This window comes from Ornithodoros turicata, chromosome 2 (genome assembly GCF_037126465.1).
Source record: "Ornithodoros turicata isolate Travis chromosome 2, ASM3712646v1, whole genome shotgun sequence".
NCBI classification, from domain to species: domain Eukaryota; kingdom Metazoa; phylum Arthropoda; class Arachnida; order Ixodida; family Argasidae; genus Ornithodoros; species Ornithodoros turicata.
Genome location: NC_088202.1, coordinates 88,268,805 through 88,293,649, shown reverse-complemented (window position 1 = coordinate 88,293,649; position 24,845 = coordinate 88,268,805). Strand labels below are relative to the sequence as shown.

At 46.6% G+C, this 24,845-nt stretch overlaps 1 protein-coding gene across 1 annotated transcript in view; it reads right to left on the bottom strand.

The window, feature by feature from the left end:
- The window catches only part of LOC135385702 (POU domain, class 2, transcription factor 3-like), a 264,054-nt gene extending 251,990 nt beyond the window's left edge, over positions 1–12,064 (bottom strand). Inside the window, exon 1 of the mRNA XM_064615169.1 lies at positions 12,012–12,064. The gene's annotated coding sequence lies outside the window, so the exon portion shown is untranslated. The remainder of the gene's footprint in view (positions 1–12,011) is intronic.
- Between the last annotated feature and the right edge of the window lie 12,781 nt (positions 12,065–24,845).

Sequence of the window (24,845 nt, the reverse complement as noted above, 5' to 3'; positions counted from 1 at the left end):
GATTCCAGTTTGCAGGTCATAATTAAAGATACATATATTGGAGATAGAGCACACCTTTGATAGAAGTGGAGATTGAGACATTAGACATATAGAGATTAAATGTAAATTCGCCATACCTCGAACTTACCCGGAACACCAACTTTCGATCGATCGTGCAATTACAAGACGCCGACATTCGTAGCGGAGATACCATGCAGTTCTGCATTCTTATGGGACATCTTTCGCGCTCGATCAAAGCTGTTCGTTGTTGGATTCAATCTGAATTTGTCGCCGCGTGCAATCGCGGTTCTTAATGGCGTAATCGCACGCACAAGCATATCAGTGATGAATAAATTATTCGTATCATCTAACATCCATCGCTGTTAACAATAGCGCCGGAAAAATGTAGACATAGGTCTATCTGCATCTTGCATGACACAGAGGTTAATAATTTCCGGCTTTACGTCGCGAGACAACGGTGGCTGGTACCACGCACGCGAGACCCGTTCTAATCTCGTTAAAGACAGTAGGGTCCACTCGTAAAGTTAAAAGAGAGAGGTGCACGAGTACAGGGATCTTGAAGAACCGTTTGCCAAGCGCAAGCAACACCGACGTGCATTCTCATGACTGAACCACGAAAGCATGGTAAAAAATGGCGCTGCGAATATATTTATATCGCAAAAGAGAGAAAGAATGAAAAAGCCACAAAAATAATTCCCAACAGAACGTGAATTCCTCAGTAACTGACGACGCCAAGAGGCACTCGCTGGAGACCGCACAAAACAAAAACCGTAAACATCGGCTAATTACACAATTTATGCATTCACACACATTGTCAAAACAATCGTTATCGGACTGCACTCTTAAAAATGAACTTCGCCGCATAGCACGCTCCTATAGCCAACCATAATCTCGAATGATACGGTTACCTGCCCTGATTTGTTGAAAACGGGAGGCGTACGCCCTTTTCGTGACACTTATGCTGTTCATAATTGTAACAAAAAAGGCGTACGCCTCCCGTTTACAACGATATCATTCGAGATGATGGTTGGCTAGGAGCGTGCTATGCAGCGAAGTTCATTTTTAAGAGTGTGGGCTCCTCTCAAAAACGTAAAAGTTCCGCAGTGTGTGCATGACACGGCCAAGGAAGCACAGGATCGACACCAACGTAACACAGAAAGAGACCAACATGTGCACACATATATTGAAGAAAGTATAAAGTCAAGTGACCTATACCACTTTACATGCACAAACACCCATCTGCGCGGTGTGCACCTTGCGCATCGACTGCCACAGTGCAGTGCCACACAAAGATAGCTTGCCGCGTTTACTTCTTATGCCATACTGTATGGTATCCTTCCAACTGCAACAGGAAATAAACTAGCGAGCATTTATATCGGAACGGTTCAAAGTTGGAGAAACAAAGTTATTGCAGCAGGAAGGATGATGATGACCTTACGGAATCACCAGGGAGTGGCAATATCCCGCTAGATTGAATTCACTCGATCGGAATTTCCTTTACGTGCCCTCATAAAAAATCGCTGCGAGGGCATCCAGGAGTTATTGTAAACTACGATCTTTCCACCCCTCATAAATAAGCAGCTTCTCTCGTATATTGCTATATCTGCTACGGGAACACACACCTGCCGAAGTATGAGGCTCATAAGACTACAAATTGTCGGTGTGCCTATCCCGGTAGGGGGTTCTGTTGGTGTGGTGTTACTGCTCGTCAGTAGATCGTACGGCAACAAATAACGCGTCATGCGTCATCATTTTTGCTGATACCTTTCTGTGAGCCATAATCTCTCCGGAGCCACCACCTTCTTTCAACGAGTAACTCGTAAATATTATGCGAGATTACAGAACTGAAATGAAATTGAATTTGGAAGGCTTGACCATGCTAGTGCGCTAAGCTCTTCAGTTTGTGTAATCCGTTTTCACGCAACGAGAATCGGAACCGAATACCTTGGTCGCCCCGCTGAGTGATCATGCATAAGAAGAAAGATGTTATCGAATCATATCGCTTCGTTTGAGGGCCACGGTATACAAACTATTGCAATGGGAATAACGGTGCGTCCTTTGTTCCTGCTCCGTTTGATATCCATATTTGTACAAATCCTTTATAACCACACAAGCTCGTCTCTGTCTTGAGACTTGTTTTATGTTACTTCCCTCTTCACGCTCTTATCTGAAGTGTTCCTCGCTCAAATATGACGTAGAAGCTGGTTTTAATCGAGTACGGGCCTAACCATATGTGATCAAATTGACTTCTGACAGAACGGCTCAAAGTGTATTAATTAACACACGAAAAAATGGAGAGATCAGTCCCAACGCCGTAACGTCCGACTTGTGTATAATATTAGTAATATGTGGAAAGCTGGCTAAAACAGGTTGGAGGTATCCGTACTGTTTTTTTAATTTACTGTTTCAAACGAAAATTCAAGCTCAACATGAGGGGGAAAATATTGCTAGGTACATTTCTGCCCATGTCCCAGTCACTTTGTCCAAGTATTTTGTTTAACTTATTAACCTGCAAACTTGATTCCAGTATCCAAATAGAGTGTGTATTAATCCTGTATCCCTGTGAATGACCAGGTTCCGAATAACGATAACATTTCCTAAAACGGCTAATGATGATTAACCACGGCCAATCTCCTAAAACTATACGTACTTCTGACCAGATGGATCACCATTTTTCACAAAGGAGTTTAACTTGCCGCCTTTAGTCTGAGCAGGCAGACCTCACTCCTCTTCCTTTGAACATCGTACCACGACCACCATTTTCCTATGTAAACGCCGGCGGCAGCCGCCACTGTTATCGGCATTAAAAATACCGCACCCAAATCTGGGTCCAAAGTTGGCTCATATAGAGGGTGGTAAGGTGTTGCGAATTCAATCCAAGTCAAATCTGAACCGCAGCCGCTGCACGACTCCACGTCGTCTTAAACCGTTTGCTTCACTCATTTTAGAATTGCTTCAGTTATTTGACGGTTGATCGCAATAAGCTTGGAGCACCTGCTCTCACCAGAACACCAAGGAGCAGTGAGAGCTGTTGATCTGACCCGCAGAACGTAGTTTACACGCTCCAAGAAAATCTGCAAACATCGCTCCGAAAGTGCAAATACAGAAACAATCGTGCCTGCTCACAAACTTTTATATGTATAAAACTGTATTCGACCAGGACAGTAACCTTGGCCACCTCCTGCACTTGCCCAGATGAGCTTCCATATACGACAGCATGAAGGTGTAGGTGACACTCTGCCACCATTTCTATCGGAAGAGTCGGCCTGAAAATTCACGATAACACAAGACAGCACAAACGGGTTTCGACCCTACCACTTTCTTTAGCATGATCGTTGTTTAGGATGGTTTGTTTGTTTGTTTGTGAGAAAAAAAAAGGGAAATTGAACTCGTCTCCCGACTTGTTCTGCTACTCCTAACATCCTCGACGCCACCTCTCACCACACACCCCAAAAAAATACTTATGTGCTCTACTCCCAAGTTCGCTATTCACTATTCACATGTTCACTAGAAGTCCACTGTTCACAATTATCCCAAGATTATGCATAGAGAATCCTAGAAGGTTTTATCCATCCCACAGAACAAATGAACGCTCTGAACAAATTTCACAAGTGCCGCCAAAGCAGCATCCCTCGTGTTCGGTGCCCAAAGTCCCAACACCTTCACTATATCGGAGACCCTGCTGTCTAGTCGAGCAAGTATAGCTTTCAGTGTAGCTCTTTGAGATGTATACCTAGTGCAGTGCATTATAATATGCTCACTATCCTCCACCGTTGCACAAACCGAACAATTCGATGAGTCGGCTCTTCCAACTTTATGAAGAAAATGGCCATAAGGAACATTCAACCGACACCGTAAAAACGTCTGAACAGAGCGCGGTAACGTAGATGGAACACAGAACTTCAGCTCCGGATCTATGCGATGTAGCAGCGACGAATCACTCTGCAATTGTACCCATAGCCGTCTGCACAATTCCTGCGACAATGACCTTAATGAAGATGTAACATCTGACTTTGAGTATATCACCGGATGTAGTGTTGAAGATGGGTGTGCTATGCCCGCTAGTTCGTCTGCAGCTTGATTCCCTCCTACACCCACATGTCCCGTCTGGCTGACCTTTCCTTTCTTTGTTTCTTAATAAACATATCCCCCCCCCCCCCACACACACACACATGTCCAGGAATCCACTGCAGAGTTACTTTGTGGCCGGCGACTCTACGTTTGCTGCATTCATGCAGTATTTGGCGAACTGTTGCTGTCATACAGCCATTTCCCACGAATGAAAGCATGGCTTGGAGTCCAGCTTTTGAATCGCTGTATACAACCCATTCGGCAGGTGACTGTTGTGCTTCTACGTACTGTATTGCCAGCTGGATGACTACCAATTCTGCTGTTGTTGAAGATCTTTTTTTTGCGACAGTCGTGCCATTCCCTCTCTCCTGTGCAGTGGATCCACAAAAGCAGATGCTGAGCCTGATGCTGTCGTCGATCCGTCAGTGAAAATAGTAGTGCTGCTACAGTGACGCTCCATCATAGGAACACAATGCTGTCTCAGCACGGCAGTGAGCAAAGTGAACTTGGAGTGGTGTACTCCAGGCACGGATGTGCAAATCCGCGGTAGCTCTGGAGTCCAGGGGGGATGCTGAGTCGCTCTTGAAGGCTCTCTTGAGGCAAGTTGTGCAGGTAAGGAGCAATGGTAGAAGGGGAATGGTGGTGGTGTGTAGAAGTCAGAATTTCGGCATCTCAATTCCCGTGCCAGGGGGTGCTTGTCATGGCGCATTTGCAGGCGCAGATAGTAGCGCACTATTTCTTGCGTTCTCAGCACCTCTACAGGCAGTTCTCTAGCTTCTGCTGTTGCCAAAACATTGGAGGTGGCTCGACGTGCCTCGAGGCAGATTTTCAGACCTCTTGTTAAAACTTGTTGTTGTAGTGTCCTCTCTGCTGTGTTGCTTATCTCATACACTCTAACACAAAAAGGTGGAAATTCCTACCCAAGCTGGTGATGGTGATGGCGATAGGGCTTGCCGTTGTCGGCCTCACGTATGTGGGCAACGTCACGACTGACGCCCTGGGGGAATGTGCGTCCTGGGCCGACTTCTAAGGGAGCTGTGCCGACATATGTCTGAAAGCGTCTGAGGAAAACCCAGGAAAAACCCCAGACAGCACAGCCGGCACCGGGATTCGAACCCGGGTACCTCCCAGTCTCGACGTGGCATGGCCAGCACGTTAACCACTGAGCCACGGGAGCCCAAGCTGGTAGAACAACAGTACTTGTACCATTTCGGGCCAATCCACGCGCACCTTCTCCTCCGCGGGTATAAGAGGCGGCGACCCTTTCCCTTGTTTTCTCTCTCACGTTTGCTCTTAGAAAAAAAGGGGTAGGATTTCCTACCCAAGCTGGTAGAACGACAACTTCTACTGTGTAGTTTGTTTCTACTCTGCAGTTATACCTAAAAGGTAAAATTGGTTTGAGTAGAAATGTGGTTGCAATACAGCTCTACCGAGATTGGTAGAAATTTCTACCTTTATTTCTTAGAGTGTACAGTACAGGATGGTCTTTAGCATGGATGCAACGAGCAGTTGTTGGATCTGCAATCATTGATTCGTCTAGCAACGTGTTCTTTAATTGGGATACCCTTACGGAGATGATTCTGAAGGTGACAATGAGCGTCATTTTCTTCAGTGCAGCAAGTAAAATATTGTGTCGCTATTTTTGTGTCGGGCCTAGCGATACAATTGAGCTCATTCACTCGTTCATGCTTGTCTTGTACGTTACTGATTTCGTGCTCTCGGAATCACCAGCTCAAAAGCGTTTCCTATCAGAAAGAATCCAATGGGTTCTATGTGACGTAATTGAAAACTCAACAGTAACAATTAATTCATGATAATTCCTGGCTTTACGTCGTGAGACAACTATGATCATGAGTGACGCTACTGTCGTGGTTCGTCTGTGGATTAATTTTGCCCACCTGAGCGTTCTTCAACCTGCACTGGAATCTCAGCACACGACACACCGTATATCTAACGTCCCTCCCGGAATCGAATGGTGCGCCCCCACTATATGCCTACCGGCTCTCCCTGCTGTACTTTGTCTATGGCTCACTATGGCGAGGATTATGGCTGCGTATCTAAGCACCTTGTACCCTGCCTCGACCGGCCTCGGTACTCAGTTGATAACGCGTTGGGTTACTGAGCTCAAGATCGCGAGTTCAATCCAGGCCGTGAACGGTACGCTGGGGAGGTATGGCTCTGGGTAAACATTGCTTCCAGTACCATCTGTCGGATATTTCCGGCACACGCCGAAAGAACCCCAGGTTGTCGAAATTATTCGCAGTCCTACCCTGCGGCACGTGCAGCATGTTGCCGCACTATATAGGCTGACACATCTTACGTGTAAACATACTCCAATTACCTATTTTTATTCGTACGGTGAAACCACTGATCTCTATAGTATAGGCTGGATCGCGCATAGGGTGGTCCACAGCGTGGTCACCGGCCGCCATATTGGTGGGCCCAACGCATTCTGTCGTCTGCATTTAGTTCAAGCGGGGCTGCCCGTATTTTAAAAAAATTGCTTTAAACTAAAGGGCATGTCATGCCAGTTTGTTGCAGCTTTGAGTACACTTCCCACGGACAGAGAAAGAGGGATAATTTTTCACAGGTAACCTCTTTATTTTGAGGAAAAATCTGTTTATTCGTATCGCATGTATCTGACAACTCAGATTTGTTTGCATTGCTACTTCGCTGGTGTCATTACGTACTAAGAAAGTATTTGTGGCTGCTCCTACAAATCTCAAGACCATGTATTTTCTATAAACAATGCGCTTGTGCTTGCAGGTTCCCCTCACAGTCGTTCAGCTGTGCCGAAGAAGCGGATGCAGAACCTGTGCCAATATGCCAATTTGTTCCGCTGTTCTTTTAATTTGTGAGGCACGGTGGAAGTAAATAAACTGCTGTGTTAACCTCGTATGTGCAGTCGCTCCTACAGCGGGTGTGATAAGTCATGCATGTGCGTGCTCTTCGTGCACAGCGCTTTGAATTTCTATAATGAAATACGCTGACAGCTGAACAACTGCAAAGCACTCGTGACAATAACGTTATTTTAAGATGAGGAATAGGCAGTTTCATCGCCAGGGTCTATACTCGACCCCTTGCTGGTGGTGATGTGGTGAATAAAATAATGAGCCCCTTCAGAATAAGGATCGAGGTCTTATTGCAGAACACACACAGAGACACTCGTAGAACATAATACGATAAAGGAAAAAGTCAAACGAGAACCGTACAATACCAAACCACATAATAACAAACGAGAACAGCGGAACAGCACACGAAAACCGAACAGCAAACGAAAACAAACAAAAAATATAAAAAACGGAAGTACCTTACAATGACAAACAGTGTGAAACCTTCCTGAGCAAAAATAATTAATTTTATAGGTTGACATTCACCAAAATCACCTTCATGCGTATGCGCCCTGTGCACGACAGATACGACCCCCTATTCGGAATACAGGCAGCGGAGAGGCAAAATAAGGCAATTATCATTAAAAACTACAGGAATACGCTGAAGTACGTTTGGAATACATCAGCACACTGATTCCTAAGAAAAATGCGTGCTAATCAGCAATAAGGAGCGTTTAAATCGCAATAAATACTCCAAATCAAATCGCTTCCCATTGATTCCTATGGGAGCAGCCGGCGCCAGTGGGCCCTCCAACATGGCGGCCGGTTGACGCAACTCTCACTCACGCGTCCTTCTCCTATGCTTTTTTTTTTTGATTGCGTGTTAGCGCCGCGAAGCAACTGTGGCTATGAGCGACGTACAGATGTGGACAGACGGAGAGAGGACAGCAGGAAGGAGTGGGGGGCAGGGGGATTAGTATGCGTCCTGGGCCGACATCAAGGGGAACTGTGCCGACATTCGTCTAAAAAGTCTTCGGAAAACCCAGGGAAAACCTCAGACAGCACAGCCGGTGGTGGGATTCGAACCCACCACCTCCGAACGATTTAAACGCTCCTTATTGCTGATTAGCACGCATTTTTCTTAGGAATCAGTGTGCTCGCAGTCTACAGCACGACCTTGGTTATCACCAACGAGCGGACGCCTTAGCCCACTCGGCCATGCCGCTGGTCCTCTCCTACACTCTTAAAAATGAACTTCACCGCATAGCACGCTCCTAGCCAACCATAATCTCGAATGATATCGTTATCTGCCGTGATTTGTTGAAAACGGGAGGCGTACGCCTTTTCTGTGACACTTATCATCATCTCATCATCGTATCTCTATTTGTGTGTGTGTGTGACACTTATGATAATTGTCACAGAAAAGGCGTACGCCTCCCGTTTTCAACAAATCAGAGTAGATAACGATATCATTCGAGATTATGGTTGGCTAGGAGCGTGCTATGCGGTGAAGTTCACTTTTAAGAGTGTATGCGCGATCCAGCCTTTATACATAGACATCAGTTCGTGCCACCGAGCCTCTGGCGTCCTCGGCCGGAATCGAAACAGCAACCATGCACTCTTAGAAATGAACTTCACCGCATAGCACGCTCCTAGCCAACCATAATCTCGAATGATATCGTTATCTTTCCTGGTTTGCTGAAAACGGGAGGCGTACGCCTTTTTTGTGACAATTATGAACAGCATAAGTGTCACAAAATGGGCTCCGCCCCACGTTTTCAACAAATCAGGGACGAGAACGTTGTTATTCGGAATGATGGTTGGCTAGGAGCGTGCTATGTGGTGAAACTCATTTTTAAGAGTGTGGGGCCAGTAGGCAGACACGCCAATTGATCCATCGAGGTCGTAGTAACAATTCAATTGGAGAAGTATAGAGACACGCCTAAGAGAGGACGAACGAATCAAAGATTTTTACATTTACGCGGGAAGGAAGATCCTGAACATACTTTTGCCTGATTGGATATATCCGAGCTATGGCAAAACTACGGTACAGGTTACTTGAAGAGTCGACCAATCGCTGCAAAGGAACATCTAACGCAACATCTAAGTATTTTGCGAACAATGAGAACAGTGGAGGTGCAGAACAAAGACCGCTTTCAACACCCGACGAAGGTCACCAAGGCGGTGAAGATTGACATTTGCACAGGGGTTTGTGTGCGAGTAGATCTGTTCCGCACCTGTACCTATTAATCTGTTAAAGCGAAATCTTTAAGAAGTAATGAGAACTGCTCGCTCCGTAACACGGAAGGACCTCATGACTTAATTAACGAACAATCTAGCCTTTGCGTACGTAAGAGATAGCGCTGGTGGTTCTGCGCATGCGCAAAACATAAACAGAGCTTCGCAAAATTGCGCAGAACCACCACGCTATCCCATACGTCCGTAAAGGCGATAGTGTACGATGCACCAAAACACTCTAATGACTGACGTAATACGGGTGTGCATCTTGCACCGAGCGGATGAAGGGGAAAACGCGCTGCTTGTCTAGGCGTTTACCATGCCGTATAGCGACCAGCACGGGTGCATTTTACAATACAGCGTTCAATTTAAAGCATGTCTGATGGTTTCGCTCGTATGTTCTATCCTATCCCATTCTATCCAGTATCCACATTTGGCCGACACGTCATCAACGTCATCACACAGTAAAGGTGTGTTTCCCCCAATTCTCCGCTCAGTAATTTAGGCAACCAAAACATGCCAGTTACCTTTAGTGTAAGTTTCAACGCGATATGTTCACATTCACATGGCACGACAAACCGATCGTTGTATGCTGCAGAAAGAAGCGATACCAAAGAATAGGGGTACAACACGTGTTCTCGGGCAAAGCATTTCCCGTGGGAAATATGGAGAAGTTAGTCCGGCCGCGATCGGGTTCTCAAGGACTGGTAAGCAACTCTGACTCCACTTTCTGTAACTGCACGTGTGCAAAGGCGTCGTCACGCATAACCGTACCGCGCGAGCTAGCGCCAAGCATAAAGTCACTGGATTGGGTGACGCAGTGGTGACTGGGTTTGGCGACCCAATCCAGTGACTTTAGGTCAGCAGAGACGCCAGCGTCGCCGAGCGTCGACGCTGGGTTGGAGACATTTGGTCCCTGCGCCCAGCCAGCCCAGCCCAGCATCAACGCTTGGCGGCGCTGGCGTCTCCGCGGGCCACCCGCTCGCGCGGTACAACAACAAAAACAACTTTCTGAAGGGCGTGATCTTTCATGATTGGCGATATCGTCGTTATTTTGGCGGCTGAAGCAGTATGCGGCGCTCAAGTTTGGAAGAAGAGGGGGAGGGTATGGATGATAGGCCTGTATTTTGGTCTCATTCTAGTAAATCGGTTGAAAGTTGCGACCTGTTCTTTCCTATTCTGTGTCTAACCGAGTGTCCCTATTTTTCGTCGCTAAAAAATGGATTTGTACCAACCGGCCCTACTTTTTCTGTTGAAAAACAACTTTATTTTGAAATGATGAATGGGGAGTTTCATCGCCAGGGCCGCTCTACCCCATTGCTGGTGGTGATGTACGGTGTACGGTACCCCCTACGGTGGTGATGTCGCGCGGTAAGGTTATGCGTGACGACGCCTTTACCTGGCAAGAACACTCGATTTGTGTATGTGTGTCTGTTAAGCCATGGCCTCCCCTAGCACTCCCCTCTGCACTAGCTGTGGCGTGGTGGGTGATATTCCCCACTGCATCCTACACTGCCGGACACCTTCTGCACCGTGACGCCCTCTGTCGTCGTGTATCCCAACTTGGCTACGGCACTATGACACTGGCTACCTTACCCGGTCCCGTTCTTCAGCCGACCCAGTGGGCTAGAATCACTAAATAGGGAGCCCCTGTACCCCTGTTTAGTGACTCTAGCCGTCACCACTGCGCTCCTCCGCTTTCTCCACGCTTCGAACCTTGTCAACGCCTTGTGATTGTGTGACCGTGTGTGTGATTTTTCAGTTTTAGTTTCGTGTTCTTCCTTTTCCTTTCCTTTCTCTCTTTTTCTTTTCCTTTTCTTCTGTTTCTTTTCTCTCCCGTTTTTTTTTGGAATAGCAAGCCGACCTCCGTCTGGCTGACCTTTCTTTTCTTTCTTCTTAATAAACTTATCCCCCCCTCCCCCATGGTCTCATGTATGCGTCATTTGGCAAGTAGTCAGATTTATTTGTGTTGCATTTCGCAAAGCTTGGTGTTCCAGCTGGTTTTTTCTTCAGTTTCTGCGCGCTCTGTGTATTTTCCCCGCTTACAAGCATTGGAGTCGCCCGACCTGACCTCGTCGGGACTACTATATCCATATTGTTCATTTTCCTTCTCTCATACACTCGATGACTATTCATCCCTTTTCTCTTTCTTCCTCATCCGCAACCCAACGCAAATCGCATCAGCACAAATAGAAGCAGCACCGGCCATTTAGGTGGCGCTGCATAAAACAGTCCTCACATAGCTGCACCACCAGACTCCGAGGCGCGCTAAATCCGACAGCCTACCATATCGGCTCTTTCAGCGGCACGGCATTAGGGCTGCACGCGCGTGATTAATTCGTCAAATTAATCAACTAGCGTCTATTGATCGACGCCTGGCAAAAAGGATGCGGAAGAAGACTGAAGGGAAACGGAAAAGAGCCTTTCCTCCTCCCTCGCTGCCGGAAGGGAGGAGACGATGTGTTTGGATACGGCAGCAGTTGCAGCTTGTCGTGACAGGTGCCCGGGGCCACTTTGGGACATTTCTCCCTTCACATTTTTCCTCCACCTGTTTACAGCCCACTAGGGAGAGTAGACAGGTTGGACGACAACTGTATTCTGTCACCAGTCCGCGTTTAAACTAAGGTGTACCTATTGGCTATCTTTGCTACAATTGCTATGGGATTTCCGGAAACGTTTGCGCTTGACGTTAAGTGACGCTATGTTGAGGGTCCAGACATTTTTAAGCAACTCGGAAGTATATCTACGGTACATCTTTGTGACCGATGATAGTTAGGTTAATGTAGAGCTGACCTACACTGCTCGCGTTACGAAGGCACCGTTGGGATAATGGTTGTGCGGTGCCATAGTCAATGTGTACTATGTACTTACAGAATTTCCGGAATATGAGTGAACGTGTCCATCCACCTGTCAGAGACTGTGCGCTTACCTGCAAGAAAGAAAAACGAGAACATTTAAACTCGAGAGAAAGAAGCTGTAAATGGTCTAAAAAAGAAAAAGAAACCTTAATACACGCAAAAGGTGGCGAAAAGGCTTCACCAAGGCGAGGACAGCGCTCGTGGCATTCACGCTACCGCAGAGAAATACATGGTGCACCCGAAAATTTAATCCACTTCGTGTTCACAAATTCAAGTTGCCTCCCACGTATCATCGCTGAAAGGCACGCCCACCCTATATTAGCAACCAGGCACGTCTCGATTTTATTTTCAGGCAGACGCCAGAAACTACAGTGTATACGCCCGCAGCAGTGACGGAGATACGCGCCGAATTCCATCAAACCTTGGGGGAAGATAAACATTATTCTGAAATCTCATCGCCAACAAAAGTCAACAGGAGCCATTCCCTCTCTTGCAACTGGAAACAGCACGGCCGGCTCGAGAAATTCAATACGAAAAAGGAAGAGAGAGAGATGGAAATGGATGGCCGCTTTTGAAATCGACAGTACATGCGACTGACCAATGGTTCCCTTGGACACGGTGCCCGAAGTCCTATGAATTCTGGCATTTTCGGGAGTTTCAGTAGACGTCGAGCCACGAGTTCATTTCCAGCGGGCAAAACAAACACAAAACGTCAGGGAAGCCTGGAGCAATGGGAGAATTCCCGATTTTTCCAATATCCCTCTCAGACGCTGCCGACGAGATGTCGCATTTCTGTCACATGACGAAAGAGAATTCTTCGAGCGTACATTTGATTCGTCTTCGCAAAAACGAAAGGGAACAATCATGGTCGTCTCACAACAGAAATTATGAGAGGTCGTGCAAGTTTTAATATTTATGCTTGCCACTCGCTTTGGAGTTTACGTTTGAGTGGTAAGCGCAGCATACGCGTGCAAAAATTATTCCAGAACGAGCCAAAAGCTTTATAACAAAATAATTCACTGTTTTGTTACACTGGCTTCCACAACAAACATTCGACGATAACAAAAAGGACGTTTCGACACGTATGCGGGCGTCCACATGAGCTTGAAACACGTAATGAAAACTGTTCATGAGTAAGGAAAACCTTTTAAACCCTTATGCATTCCGGTACAGGCCCCTTGTGCCTGTTACAGGCATTCTTATCACTTATGAATGTGCCATGACTCTAGGAATTTTCTCACTCCCCATCTGTGTTCACGTGCCAATGTCTTCACGTTACCGAAATCGAAGAAATGTATTTTTTTGTGTACATGCTGAGCATGCACATTGATAAGCGATAAGAATGCCTGTAACAGCCACAAGGGGCCTCTGCCGGAATGCCCTACAAGGGTTTAAAAGGCTTTCCTTTCTCATGAACAGTTTTTATTACGTGTTGCAAGCTGATGAGGACGCCCGCGTAGGCGTCCTCATCAGCTTGCAACACGTAATAAAAACCAAATTAACCAACGTATCTTTTTTATTCTGTGTAAGCGCCGCCAAGCAAGTGTGGCATGAGCGACGTACAGACGTGGACAGGTAGAGAGAGGATAGCACGAAGGAGTGGGTGTTAGTACGCGTTCTGGGCCGATTTCAAGGGGAACTGTGCCGACATTTGTCTGGAAAGTCTGCCGGAAAACCCAGGGAACGCCCCAGACAGCACAGCTGGTGCCAGGATTCGAACCCGTGTTATATACCTATCGGACTCCGTGTGGAAGGCCATCATCCTAAACACTAGGCCACAACCCCCAAATGCTTGTGCGGTCGGTTTGACGGGTGTAGCGCCATGCGAGCTGGTAAACTGAAGCGTGTCAGACCAGTACGCGAGTGTTGTGCGGCTCGAGCACAAAATGAGGGAAAGGGCGTTCGCGTCGGACGGCCACGTGTTTCGTAGCGATGGAGCTGATTGGAACACACGCTGATCTGTCGGTCGGACCGCTTCTTTCTTTTTGTTTTGTGTTATTTCTTTTTCTTTTTGCTATAGTCGTGACGACGCCCACTTCTGTGTGGCCAACAACGGCGAGCCTATCCTGCCATTACCCCCCCCCCCCCTCCGCTTCCAACTGAAACTGCCCGAGGAAAACCCAGGAAAAACCCCAGATAGCACAGCCGGCACCGGCATAAGGAACCCAGGTATACCTCAGTCTCGACGTGACTTAGAATTCGGCATTAGTTCCCTTACAAGTCGGCCCAGGGCGCACATTTCCCCAGAGCGTTAGTCGTGACGTTGTGAGGCCTGTGAGGCCCTGTCTGAGGTCTGTGAGGCCGACAACGGCGAGCTCTTTCAGCAGCACCACGACCACCATCACCGTTTTTCGACCGCGATAAGCCGAAGCGATGTCGTTTCTGTGCTTGAGAAGTGCGTAGTTCTGGTTTCGTCTCATTTGCATACCAAAGTTTGGCGATTTATATCGCAAAGTACGCGCTCGTTTCAGGATTTTTGAGAAAGAGGGTCGATTCAAATAATAGTCGCCTGCAATTCTGCTAATGTGATGCGCTGATTTTCGCGAATACATCTAATCAGATAATGAATTAATGAATTGTGGGTAATTAGTCGTCCAATAGGTACATGCTCTTTCCCACAGGACGTCCCGGCCACGTAACTCGCCCACAAAAGCTGCACCAGTGCTGCTCTCACAGCCTTTTTTAAAGTGCATATTTAATAAAAAAAAGCACCTTGTATACGGTGCTTAGTCGCGTAACAAATCTTTACAAGAAAGTAGGCATCAAAACGCTGAACAAAAGGCGTGAAATAGAGTGGTTAAAAACTATATACACGATGGCAGACGATAAAATCAATATAAACAGGGACCGGTCCGAATCAGTTTGACAAGCCTCGCACACGCAATACTAATAAATTTTAAACCGTTTGCTTTTTCTTTCTTTTCGCGCATAAGCAGCGTTTAGAACAGCCTACCAGATGCTGTCCTCTCTGAAAGACATGTTGATGAGTTCTTGTCGAGGGAGTGGTCTTACCTGTGAGCATTGTAAGAGCACAATATCATACTTGCTGTGGCCTGATTGCGCCACTTTTACCTGGGCCCTCAGAAGGAGGTGAGTAGTATTAATTAATAAATAAATATGTTGCTTTTCTCCTCACAAACTACACCTGTCAGCGCCGTAGCATTCTATTATCTTTGAGCACTTACTGTAACCAACAATTATCGGATTGTCCATTTGCAGTACTCTGGTCTTTTCAGTGGTTAAGGTTCGACATTTCATTGAGTAACATTAACCACGATGCGAATCAAACAACAAACAAAACTACAACAAACAAACAAAAAACAATAAAGTCGCATGATACGATTTGTGGTCATTATAGGACCAGAGCAGCTGCGGGAGAGTGATGGAAACTGACAATTCAAGAGAGAGGAACAGTTAGAGGCCAGCGAACGCGTCATGACTGAAATGAAGCATCTCTACAGCGTCGGCCATAATTAACATAACAGCCGAACAACTAGTATGGCGACGGGCCGACCGACGTAAACGTTTGCCGTACGTGGAAGTCAAAGGGTTTGTGATGAACTCTATGGGTAGATATGATGTGACTCGCACTAAGAAAATAGCTACAGCTACAGCTTGCAATGTGCGTGCTCACCAGGTCGTTCCAGACAAAGGGCCAAGCCCAAAAAATTACGATAGCTAGCTACTAGCTAGCCGACAGCAACTGTGTACGCAATTTAGAAGTATGCATTGTGTGGCTAACAGAGTTTGAACGAACAGCGCCATCTTGGTATCACATCCATGGCTCGTACGCGAATGACTGAATGCTTGAACTACACAGGAAAGTTGCCATTTATTTGAGGTCTCTTCAAAGACGAAGCGATACGATTAGACATACTACATTTTAGAATAGGATTTCTGCTTTCGAACACTCCTTATGATCGCGTCACGTGCGGTGTATAAACTACCAGGTCACAATTACTTGTCAGAGCTCATCCACAAATGGTTTTGGTGGTCAAGTAACACCTAATGACTTCACAGTGTTTAGACCGTCACAGCGGTGACACAAAATGCGAGTAATTTCAAAGTGTATTGTGCATGTGTGTGTATGTGTGTTCTAAGTGTAATATCAGAAGTGATTTTGCCTCAAGTTCTTTTTTTTTTTGTGCCATCAGGACATGCCATGAGCAGTGCCATGCAACAAAGGAACCGTATCACGCAATATAAATCATATCAGTTCATGTAAAATGTCCCTAGCACTAATGAAACACTTTCAAAACTTGACACGTCACATTTAGCGTAACATGAAATGCACGAGGAAGCAGATAACTAAAAGAGCAACAACAACTACTACAACAAAAAGAAAAAGAAGATATGGAAAACGTGCACAACTGAATATGTAAGTATATGCCGGAAGTGTCAGATATTTAAAGCGTAAGCATGCATCAAACTATTTTGCTTAACGTATACGAACGGGGGCCAGCTGCCGGAGTCACCGATGTGATAACGAGTCGCCTCTTGCATCCAATCCAGCTGAACGAAACAGACGGCACGGAAGCAAATCCATCTTCCTTCTCTCATCCAAGTCCTTAGTCCTCCTTAGCCTTCACGTCGCCGAGACAGACGCCATTTTTCCACCACCTTCTCTTTCGAGCTGCTTCCCGGTCGTGGCCCCGATTAAAAGAAATAAAATCTATTATGCCATCGAAAAGGGAAGGTTGGCTGGCACCAAAAATACTAGCGCACTCCTATATAGCTCGACTGCGAAACAGCGCCTTAGGTGACGAAGAAACAGATCCATAGTGTTCAGAAGCTGTCCTTCCCAATTTCTCTCTGATTTTTACAAAGTACAAAACTACTAACGGCGACGTCGACAATGAACAAAGTGATTGCCGCGTCCAAAGTAATAAAAAAAAAACGGGCCTTTCCTCCGAAGAGAGCTAAGTGGGGGCGTGGTGCCATCTGATGATGATTTCTACCGACTTGCCCCTCTTCACAGTTCGCTCCCTTGCTCGGCCAAGTTGGCTCCATTTCCTATAGAACCCGCCGATGGCAATCGTCGGTACGTTCCACAGATGGATGACGCCTAAGCACATGGCACTTGGCCATTCTGTTCCGCCACCCTCGATGTAGAGCAAAATTCGAAGCGTGTGAGTGTCAGTTTGAGAGCTCAGTTCCGGGGAAGGAATTTGTGCGCACGAACGCGGAATGATAACCCGCGTCATCAACGTTGGTCCTCCATCGGCAGCCCGATTAGCCGTTGAAGAATACTACACGATAAGTAATCATAATATTTAAACGAAACGAGAAGGTGATTTGAACTCGCATTTGCATACATGCAACAACTGAAGGAACGCCAGCTAACTCTTCTTCTTTTACCTGGACCTGGAGACCTGGAGTAGTTCGTCCCGCGGTAAACGGACTCTCACATCTGCAAAATTTTTCTCCTACCATCATCATCATCCTCCTTGCACCACGCGATCTACACACACTCCCAGCCCTTATTAGAACAAGTGTCCAAGATGGGCAAGAAAAGCCACCAGAGACTATTTATGACTGCCTGATGTGAAAATTAAACGTTATGCTGGTTTGAGTCGCTGTGTCGTGTTTGTCTTTCTGTGTCGACCATCGCTCAGGTTTCTCACATTATGGAGTTTGTCCACCAGCTCGCCTGCATCTACGCTAAAATACCACTATAGAGGAAAATCAACTAAGCGGACGCTGTTCTGAAGAGAGACAGCACGTTTCTTTTCTCCACTACAAAGGAACTCTGAAACGGACCAAGGAACAAATCCAGGGGCATGTGAACGTCGGCGCCCCCTACCGGAAAATTCAAAAGAACCATCAAAAACTTGGCAGTACCGCAGCGCGTGGCACGGCCGACGTTGTTCTTCTCCTCCGCAGCTAATATATCCGCCTCGACTATCAGCGTTACAAATTTGCAAAATGGTAGCGCTCGCTTATTCGCTGCCAGGCTGCAGTAGAGGCGAAATCCAATAGGAAAGGCACCGACTCAGCAGACAGAAGAAACTTCCGACTTCCGCGACCGAGGCAAAAGAAGAAAACAGTGAGGGTAGCGAAAGTGAATTTATGACGTTAATGGGTCGGTCTTGCTGTTGCTGACACGGCGGAATAGATGCAGGCGCATGATTAATGCGAAAGGTGCCTCCTCTAATCCGCTCCTTCCATCGTGCTCCTCATCATGGTTCCTTGCCTCACTCCCCCGTATATATCTTCCGCTCGGGAGAATATGACCATTGGCGTAATGAGAGCGGGCCTCCACGTCAAGCAAAAACACATCCAAGACGGCAAGAATACGTTGTTTCCAAGGAAACAGATGAATCTGTCGGTCTTTCCTTCCTTCCAATATGGAATACGTGCACATCAATGAGCGAGTAGTCTCATTACGGCCACCGGCCAAGCAGAGATAGGCGCGCAAGATGCGAATACATGGGGAGAGGATGACTCCTCGGTCGTCGCTTTGGATGCATTGCTCGTTATACGAGTGAACCGAAAGGGGTTCAGTCTCTCTTGTATACAAGGCCTTCTTGTTAGTGGCGGCATCTGGAAGTGATGCTTTGCGTCGCCATGGATGAGAAGGAAATGGCGGGAACCTCTCAAGGGATTCTCTATGAAGATTCACTAACTTCTTTCTTCCTTTTTCGCGAGGCGAAAGCCTCTCTTCTGTCTGTTCGTCAAGGACGGCGGAACTATTTCTGAACCGGAAAGGGCATATGGGTTCACAGTGATGTCACTCCCATGAACAGTTGTAGAAATGCAAAGTTATGCACTTAAAGAAATGCCTGCGTGCTTATGGCTACCTTATCCCCATACCCTCGGAGAAATAAAAAGGAAGCTAGATGTGAAATACCATCAGCATAAAAAAAGAAAGAAAATCCTTTGAGAATACACCAGTGTCAAAGTTTGTGTGGCTTGACTTAGTGAGGACATCATGCATGATTATTGTCTCCTGAACATAGTGCTAACAATAAATCAGATAACGAGACAAAAAACTGGTCTATTTATGTTCGGTGGCTAGAGTTTTCGAGCTTTTCGAGTACCCGTCTGGATCGACGCCTTGTAGTGCTCTTCGGGCGCAACGAGGCACGCGGCTTGGTACAGATCCCATAGAATTACTTACGATATCGAGAATCTGAACTGCGGATGCTGTCTATTTGTCACAAACGCGCTGCATTAGTACTTGGTGCAAACATAACAGACCTTGATACAGCAGCACGACATCCACTTGCGAGGGATCTCGCCGCGTTCTGTGCAGATCGCATAGACGTGGCATATATGGTTGACGATGGAGAGGACACATTTATCCCTTACCGTGTACAAAGCCGTTTATTAGGAGAGTTTGGTCATTGGGAGGAGCCTGCCTAAAAGCACGTCATTCGACGTCACACGACGGGCGGCGCCAAGGCCAGTGGCGCCATTTTGGATCAGAGCAACCGCCTTGAAATCTCCCATTCCGCCATTTTGGAGCAGGGGTACAGCCTTGAAGCCCCCTTGCCGCCGCGGCTCGCCTTTCTTTCCGGATAAGTGGGCGGAGCGATGACTGCTCTGACGTCACGGCGGGTCCCAATCTCCGGGCGGGAAAAGATCACAGAATGGCCAGACTCTCCCTATACACGGCTTTGACCGAGCGACGCGGAAGATGCGAAATACGTCATATGCGTCATAAATACGTCTGCTGTCACGTGAGCACGACAGCTCAACGACGTGTCTTCACGTACTCTGCTAACCATAGGGAATACACCCTGCGACGCAGCCACAACATATTCCGTAGCAGACGACAGCAAAAGACGCTGACGGTGTCGTCTGCTAAGTGTGCAGTACGCTACTCCCGATATTCCGGCACCGTGTGAATGCTCAACATAACACGGGACGAAACTTGGGCTCCGTGAGCAGTACTTTCTTCCACTAAAATATTCCGTGAGGACGTAGCTCGTGTGAATACACGGTTAATGTGGTGTGGGAAAATATATCCAACTCGCGATGAATCCAGAAACCAGCAACCAAAGATCCCGTTGCGTTCGCAAATATATAAAAGGAACGAGATTCCATTGCGTCGCTCCAACCGCCACCTAGATGCAATACCAAGTCTTTACAAGATGCCACATCCACGCTCCTTAGAAAATCGATCAACTCGTTATCCGCTGTGCAAAGTTTTCCCACTCGTTGGGGCTTATCCATGCGGAGGTGGCAGACGCACCAAGTTCCTCATCAGAAAGGCGCTGCCTATTAATTCTGCAACGGTAGGCGGCGATCCGATCATTAGAGGTGCCATTACGGCCGTAACAAGAGTGTTTGCTTTCCTCACTTATTAAAGCAAGCTGCGCAGAAATGACGTAAAGTGATCATCACCGCTGCCACATTAGGCGAGAGAGGGTTGCCGACCGTAATCGGGCCTCGCCAGCCAAATGTAGCCGCCGGAGCGCGTCATAACACTCCGATGACCAGCGAGCCTCCCCGAGATTACATTAGCCGACAGTGCAACGCCCATATCTTCCCCAACATACATGCCATGTTGCAACTCACGTCCATCCTGTGCAGCACAAACGCGGACGTCGCATGGAGATCCCCAGCAACGGGTGCAGATAATAAACAAAGGGGGCGAATACAGACAGCCAGCCGAATATAGGAATATGACCTAAGGAACCTTAACTCGCAATACTTCTACTTTCTTCCGGGTTCGTTCCGGGTTCTGGGTTTCGTTGCGATCTTCATTGCCACGAGGATTCAGCTGCAGAAAGAGATTTCAAAATGCCGAAAGATCGCAGCTTACTTCGTTCCACGTTGCATATTTCTCTGCGTGCCTGCATTAATTTTTTCTTTGTTACCTATTTTTGTTTTCAAAAGAAGACATTCGCGATATATACTGATGTCTTTCATCTTGAAATGTAGTACAGTCAGTAGACGAGATTCAGAACGACACGTATGCCACGCCTAACTCCAGCAACCTTGCTCCGTCGTGGTTCGTTAATCAATCTGGTGAGAAAGTGGGGACTTCGATGACGCCACCAGGACCCCGCTAGAGGAGCAAAGGCGTGAGTAGCTGAAGTGGTTGGAGCGAGGGAAAATAAAATGAAAAATGAAATGAAAATGAATGAAAATAGTGAATGATGCAGGCTCGTGCTCAATGACTGCACTGCGCTATGGGACTGTTTCGAAATAATGAAAATTGTAAAAACAAAAAACTAGGCATCCCAACGCGTCCAATGAAAAAGAATTGATAGATGTAGGGAGTTGTCTTCTCTTTTTTATGACTATACACTTTGATGCGCACCTTCAATTTGCCCGATAAGCTTGGCTATATAGGCTACAGTTGGAACTATGAAGTGAAGGATGAAAGTGGAAGCTTTGACTGTTGGCTCCTGACACCTATTGCTGAAGTCAAGAGTTACGACTTTTATGTGGCTTTCGGGACATCCTCCGTACATATGAAGGAAGCACATAATCCAGCACGGCCTAACACAATTAGTATTCCTTCGGTAAACATTCCTGATGTAGTAAACGTTTCATATACGCCATGAAATTTCGTGTCTCATCGATGCAAACTCTATGCGGACGGTGACACGAAAATGACTTGCACATTTCGTGAGGGAGTAGAAGGGTAGTAAGTTTTTAGTGTGCCTAGCGGTACTTGACCCTATACCCACATATGAACCCCGAAAAAGGAGAACCTCTCAGCAAGTTGAGTTTAGCAGCTACGAAATGTTCTCCGATAAGTCCCCGACTGATAAGAACATTAGCTATAACGTCACCTAGTGGCAGAAACGTCACGATCGGCTCCTCCGACTCAGCCGGCGCATGCGCATTCGGCGCAGCACGGAGCCGTGAAGTTATCGGAGGTAGAGAGGTGGCCAACTAAAACCCCCGAACCAACCAAGTAAACAATACTTCTGCGGGAATGTATCACACTTCAAAGGATCACACTCGAACAAAATAAAACTGGAAGATCCGGCACAACAACACTCTCGTAAATTACCGCAATTACACACTACATGTGGGATTTCGGCTCGTCAGGATGTCGCAGGTTCTCAGTGCAAAAGTACACACTTGTCGTGCAAGGAGAACTGTAAATCGCATCAGTTTAAAGAAGCGTGACTCATGAAAAAAAAAAAAAGGAAGAAGAAGAAGAAATCCTCGAGTATGTTATCTTGTTGTTATAGGAACAACTATTTGCAACCATTCCTGTGATATAAAGACAACATGTACGACGCGAAGGTCAACAGAAAGCAGCAAATCGACATATCTTGGCGTGGTATCATACAGAGTTTAGCTTCAAAAGAAGCAAACGACGCAGATAGAAAGAAGTGACCGACAGGAAATACATGTCTGGCCATCTCTCTCCGCATATAAAACCACCCTGAGGAGAGAAGAACGCTTGCAGGAGGAATACACGACGAAAATAGAATATCGCCGAAACACATCCAAGTATACGTCACGTGTAGGCCAGAATGGAAATAATACTAAAGAATTACGCAGCAAAACCCACGTATATAAAAGGAGGGAGGATGGACTCGAGATAGCACCCATCTCGACCCCTCTCCATAAATTCGTTAAATAAAAAAAGGAAAGTTCGATATCAGCAACTCTGTCAGAAAGGGCAACCAAAAGCGAGGGAGGGGGAATCGACAGAGTTCAATATATTACTTCTCGCAATTTTTATCTGTTTCTTTTTCTTTCATCTTCTCCCCGAGTGGACGGTGTCCATTTCCAATTCGAATTTCTACGTCCAGCAGCTCTTCCTTCCTACGAGTGCTTTTATTTCTAGCTTTCTTTTTTTTTTTTTTTTTTCTGTGACGCTCGTTCGCTTTTACCTCGAAGGCTAAAATGTTGAAGAGGGGGGAGGTGCAATGATAGACAGAGCGGAAACGGCAGAAGAAGAAAGAACCCCGTTATGAGGCCCATCTGCCGGACGGCGGCCAGCGCCACAGTCCGCTTCAATGAGCGCATTACAGTGGCGGCTACCTCGCCCCCCCTTTTCAGCCCCCTCGATTCCAATTCCCCCCAACACAAGCGTGTGCCCTTCGGTGGCGCGTCCGCGTTTCTGCCATTTCTACATGTTTCTGTATAGTACTTCTTTCTACTTGAAAGTATCGACACGGATCCATGGATCGCATTAATTCCTCTGGGCTCCAATATAAAGGCACCTGAGGAGAGGTGACCGGGTGCGCGAACAACGAGCCGGAATAGCACCGCTATGGGCAATATTTTTTTCTCAGAGAATCGCATTGTACGCTAGTCGCGCAATATTTTTCGCCGAGAGTCGCCTTCGGTGAGCTGAACGGTCATACCCTACAATCCATCTTTTTCACTTTTTTTACTTGCAGCTTTATTTAGTTACTTGCCTCATATTCTCATACACGAACCATAAGTTCTACAACGAAATCTCTCAAAATTTACACAATTACGACTCAGGAATTCGCTACGATTTTCAATGCACATTTAGCTGGACAAGGAAAACTCCTAGTTCAGTCTCGTTTTGCAATTTTTGGTTCGCGCAACACTATACCAGTTTTACGTGACTCCGACATTTTTTTTTTTTTTTTTTTTGTCCTGGTGGGACTCGTTCAACACAGTCCAACCGACTCAGTTTAACAGGGGCCTGAGATGACGTTACCGTACAAATATTGAACATAAATTTATGCAAATACACAAACATAAGCAGGATAAATAGTGGAATCCTAGCAACAGCTACGTTACACGTTGGCACGCCTGCACGTCGCTGTTGCAGATGTCGTCTGGACAGAGCACCCTTCTGGAGTCGGGTCCAGTGGATAACACGAGGTTGTACCAATACGATGATGTACTAAGCGGCATGAAGCAAAGCATTAAAATGAAACAGTTACATCATGTGCGGTGTAAATGCAGTCAAATGAGCAAAGAATGCAGTATTTCCAGTTTGCAGACGACAAAACAAAAGTGGCACAGTTCGTGAGCGCGCGTACAGACACGCAAAAAAGGAAAAAAAAAAAGTGCGCCAGAGCACTTGCACCGTTTAGGAGGGCAATTTACTGGGAAACAATTGTGACACTGTGACAAGTGCCTACTTAATAGGTGACCGGTACTTTTTAAGAATCATGGGGAAACGGCCGACTTCCGTGTCTACGCTAGCAGACGACGCACGCTATGGGTGCTGGAGGTGGATGTGCCTGGCTCTAAAAACATATTTAGAAAGCGGTAACGCGCGGCTGTCAGAACCTGACTAATATAGACTTCTTTCTGTGTATGTACATTAACTGATGTACCGAAGGTAAGCACTCACGTAACGTGACATTGAGTATAACGGCTGCAACAAGCAATCTTCAAGGTGCGTCACGTGTGTAAGCAGCGATTTTCAGCTGCAGCTGAAAATAAAAACTGTGTTAAAATCAAAATGTCAAAAATTCGTTTTTGATGTCGTGGGTTTCATATTCTTCCATACATTCATATGTAGGAGAAGTACGCAGCATTACCGTCGCTGTGCCAATACCTGGCATTGTAGTCCTGAAGGGAATAGTCAGCCCTTCACATCAGCGCAACAGCCACCCGTACTGCTTCATAAGCGACTGGGAAACCAATTTTAAACACGCAGCGATCACAAGTACCTTGCCTATCGGAACCTCTGAGGCGCTTTAGGCACGGAAGCAAGGACACTGACGTCATTTCCGCACGAAATTACCGGTGACCTATTGTGACAATCGCCGACACCAGTTCGTCGGGTTGTATACTTCCGGACATTCCATTTTACATCCGATTTACGTTTACATGATTTGCCTCCTGGCTTACATCCGAGCAGAAACAGGTTACGTGATGCATGTACAAGCCCTTTCCTTTCTTTTTTTCTTAATAAACATATCCCCCCCCCCCCTTAAAT